Source organism: Myripristis murdjan, chromosome 2 (genome assembly GCF_902150065.1).
Source record: "Myripristis murdjan chromosome 2, fMyrMur1.1, whole genome shotgun sequence".
NCBI lineage: Eukaryota > Metazoa > Chordata > Actinopteri > Holocentriformes > Holocentridae > Myripristis > Myripristis murdjan.
This window is the reverse complement of record NC_043981.1, coordinates 10101928-10106698: the sequence shown is the minus strand read 5'-3', so window position 1 is coordinate 10106698 and position 4771 is coordinate 10101928.

Here is a 4771-nt window from a genome sequence, read left to right as displayed (position 1 = left end):
TTTCCCCATCATTAGCGCCATCATTAATTGGTCTACATACATATGTTATAATGTTAGAAGGCGTGGCGTGACTCTGACATCCACAAAATATAAAGTTAAACCGAAACAGCCAATCTGCAGTTAATGATTTTCAGACGCTGAAATATTTTCCAGCTGCTTTTGACTAAGGAGACCTGAGGTTCTGCCTATTCAGTCACTTTTTATTAGTTTTTGGCCGTATGAAAGGATTTGCAATAGCCTGTGTGAGTGTGTATTAAAATGACAATACTCAAATTTTTTTATCTGGAGCTCTGTCTGTCCTTGAGAAGTGCATCAAGAGTCTCCTGCTTCCAAGGCAGCATTTCTTTTCTTCCCTTCTTTCTTAGTCATGTATAGCTCAATGGGAAAGGCATGGCACTGCATCTGGGCCATTTGATTTGAAGGGCAAACAGATTGGAAGGTCTAATACCAAAATGAGATATCAACTATTTGAAAAATTGACAAAATAATTGCTGGTATGCAGTGAAAGAGCATTGTGAGTCACTGTTGAAGTTATGAGTCACCTTAAGGACTTTACTTTCACAAAGTTTTGTTTTTGAGGTTCAGAATTATCCGTGTTTTTTTTTTTTTTTGTTTTTTTTTTCCCTCCTCAATACTGACTTAAGATTTTCAGTTTTTATTATTTTTCCAAAATGGGTATATTGCATTTTGGATTGAAAACCTCAAATGCTCCAGAGAAAATGTTGATAAAGTCTACATAACTGTGGATTCGGGCCTAGGCGATGCAGGATTTGCAGCACTTTAAGTAAACATTTAGAAATAACCACCAAGCCATTATGGCAAAATCTCTCATATTGTAAGATATTGCTTATGCTGCATCTGTGAATCACCAATATTGTCTGGCAAAATAGATGCACTGTGTCTAGAAGGCCCTGTAATGTTACCCTCAGAACACTACTGTTATTGGTAACCATTAAAATCCACAGATGTGCAGACTTTTTTTTTTTATTTAATATGTTGTGTCTGTTCTTCACTACTTCAGAGCAGCGAGGTTCAGCCAGTTCCTTGGGAATTGCACTGGTAGGTGTACTTTGTATTATGAAAGAAAAGAAAAGAAAAGAAAAGAAAAGAAAAAGAAGTCAATGTTGTCTGCACACTGAAGAAGCTCCCACAGTATTTATTTGTGCAACTTTTCGACCCTTGAAGAAAAAACAGTTACCATGTCCTGAACCTTGCACTAAACTTTTTCTTTCTTCCTTTCTTTCTTTCCTCAAGAAAATTCTGTTGGTTCAGTTTGACATTAAAACTTATGCTTATGGTTCACAGGTCATTCATCAAATGCTTTTTGCAGCAGCCTTTATTAAAAAAAGAAAGACCCTGCAAGTGTGGATTTTTTTTAGATATATATATTGTAATTATGACACTTTTTTATTAGATGGCATGCAACAGGACAGATGACATAAAGAAAATTCAATCTGTAACATTGCCTGTACTGATGCCTCAGCTGTGGCCACTGCTGCTGAATTAGTGCAGAGTAGATAGCTGTGATTGGACTTCTACCATGGATTTCACTGTGCAGTGTGTCTGGCATAGTAATTTTTTTTTCCTTCCATTTATGGCTCCTCTTGGTCTTGAGACGTAAAATGCAACTGCTTAGTTTTTTTGTTCTAGGTATATTTTACCTTTTCATAATCCCAGTGCTGTAAAAATCCTGCATATCCCCCCCAAAAAGTTAACTAATGACTATAATATGAATGCAATTTTGATCTTAAATGATGTAATTTGGCCTTATAGTCATGCACATATTTCTCACTAATTTCTGCTGAAACTATGACAGTTATTTTTCATACTTTAATCAATACACCTTTACTTAATGCTGAATATTGTAGAGTTGAAAATGTTCATTGGCTATGTTGACATCCATTTCTTCTTTTTATATAGTATTTTATTATTCACTTTATCCTTTTATTTTTCACTGCTGCTGAATTTTCCTAGGGAGATCATGAAAATTTGTCTTATCATACTGGCTTACTGGCTGATATGTATCCAGCATTCCAGCAGGAAAACATTCATTACCAACAGACTGTAAAATACCATAATAAAAATGGCATAAGCTGCAGTTTTGAGGTTTCTGCAAGACAGCTCTGTCTAATGTTTGTCTTTTCCCCCCCCTCAGCTTTAAGCTGCCTCTCTGCCAAATGTGGCGCTCGCTGGACGGTGCAGCAAGGAAGGCCATTGTTGGGGATGGAAATCCGGTCTATAGCAAGAGAGACTGCATCCATACGTACTTTCAGAGAAACCCCCTGGTGGAGTTTGCTCCTGCCGGGAGTGCACAAGGGCGAAACTGAGACGATCACCAGCAGGCGCACTCTCCCTGAAAGGCTCGATGGTGCTGAGATCCTCAATGGGAATTCAGGCGACTCAGATGAACATCAAGAATCCGAGGTGATCCTGGTGGAGATTAGTATTAATAGTGTTGCTTGTTGTGGCTTCTCTTGCATTCCAGTTGTTATTCTTTCCTGAGGAGTTGTTGTTCAAGTTTTGGCTGCACCCACATCCCCTAAACCTACTTTGTCTACTGCAACTTTAAGTTTGTGATTCCTGGACTGTTTTCACTATGTGTATGTACAGAGAGCAGTGGCAAAAAAAAAGAGTTGTGACCTTACCAAAACACAATATGCCTTGTAGCTGCATTACTGTCTTGTCTGTTGAATCTACTGTCAGTGGTGAAATTGGTTTCTCTCATTCTTCTATAATGGGTTTCTTCCTGTATGATTGTTGAACTTCAGTGCAAAATGGAGACTCCTGAATCCTGCAAAAGTCATAGAATTTGACAATATGTTTTCCAGGCCTGGAAATGTTTTGGGGGGAAAAAATGAGATGGAACCCGAGGAGAGAGAACGATTAAGATGTTTTTATTTCCTTGAAACTGACTCTCATATCATTCCAGGAAACCAGCCAGAGTCAAGAGATGGGCGGTTGCAGTGACACGTATTTTATTTGTCTTGCAGTTCCACCCCTCAGGTGCAAAGGTTGCTTTACTCATTACAGAAGAGAAATAGTAATTTGCTGTGCAGTAATTGCAAAGTCGTGGAAACGTGTGAAACCCGGCTTGAAAAAAGCTTGTTTTCTTTTTTATTCTCAGAGACTGCCAGCAGGTTGTGAAGTTCCCACATAAAACATTTATTAGCTGGCATCACCAGGGTATCAGGAACCAGTCACTGCCAGACAAAATCTTTTCTTTCCCACATCTCAAGAGTTCATCTCTCCTCTGCCCTCCATCTGCACAGTGTTTGGGGGGAGGGATGTGATGGTGGTGGGGAAGAAGCTTTGCTGGTGGGACGCCCTGCTCTCCTGCAGAGATTTCTACTGGGACCAGCTGGGCCGACACACCCAGGAGGAGCAGGTGGAGGAGCTGCTGAGTAATGTCTCCTTCTCGCTCAGAAGCCACCTCTGGCTGCGACTGTGCGGGTACTCTGTTGTATGACAGCAGACTCCACTAGAATTTCCCTGCCATTTTTTTTCACATTCACACAGTCACACACCTTCACCCTTGGATGCTGCCTGGTGCACTGACCGTCTTCCACTGTTTGACTCAGAGCAGCTCCACTGGAGAGGCTGGATTTTAAGAAGATAAATCTCCTCTGGGCCAGTGAGGAACAAACATGCCCCCTTGTTTTGGCTTGTAATTGCCGCACCCCCGTTTGGCTAATCAATGAACTTTTGAAAATGTCACAACACAGTGGTAGGATACATCATTCCCCCAGTTTCATCTGATCAGTGATGTCGGAGTTATTGCAAATGACAAAAGACACAAATAAAAAGAGACTGATGGATGGCCCTGATTTCATTGTAAAGGACAAAGATAGGAGAGGGAGGGGAGAGGACTTACAGTAAACATAATTCCCAGACCAGATTTAAACCCACAATACTGGGAGGGCAGTGTTTTTTTCCCACTCTGAAGAATACTTAACTCTGACTAGTTTGGTAATTGTATCATTTACAATGCCATTGCACCACTGTACAAACAGCTAGGAGGCTAGAGGCAATTATAATTAAACAAAAGCCACAATCTACAAGCTCTGATTGATACTGGCAGGAGCCACTTCATGGGTATGCGGTGAAAAGCTGCATTTACCATTGAAATCTTGACCCAAGATTTTTTTTTTTTTTTTTTTCTGCTGTGACTGCACAAAACAAAATTGCTGGGCACTGACTCTTCATACATCCATTCTTCATTTGTTCATTCATTCACCAATCTGCTCTTGGCTAATGTTGACTCTGTTTGGAACTGTATTTTTCAAGATAACATACAATAACTCCTCATCTTCGTGTTTAAAAGATTAATTAAGATTAATTAAATATGTGTATTTGTACCACTGGGTGCTATAAAAACAACATGTTTGGATGAACACACACACACACACACACACACACACACAGAGAGAGCTGAGAAAAGGAGCTCTGACCAATCTCTATGCTATGAAATAATTGCCCATGTGTTATTAGATGGCTGTTTTGACAGTGTGAATTATAGTTTCTCATTTTCTATGTTGCACCTGTTTTTACAACAAACAAGGAAATTCAAAAGTTAACATATCCTCTTCAGGTTATGCCAAAGGAATGCGTGAACCAAAATCTGCTCATAAAAAAGATCCAATAAATAAATCACTTCCAGAAAATGCCTTTAGGCACTAGGTTGACTGAAGTGTTCCTGCAGCCAATGAGTGAGCAGGACTCCCGACCAATGAGCAAGCCAGGGGCAGGTCTTCAATCCACTCTGGCATGCACA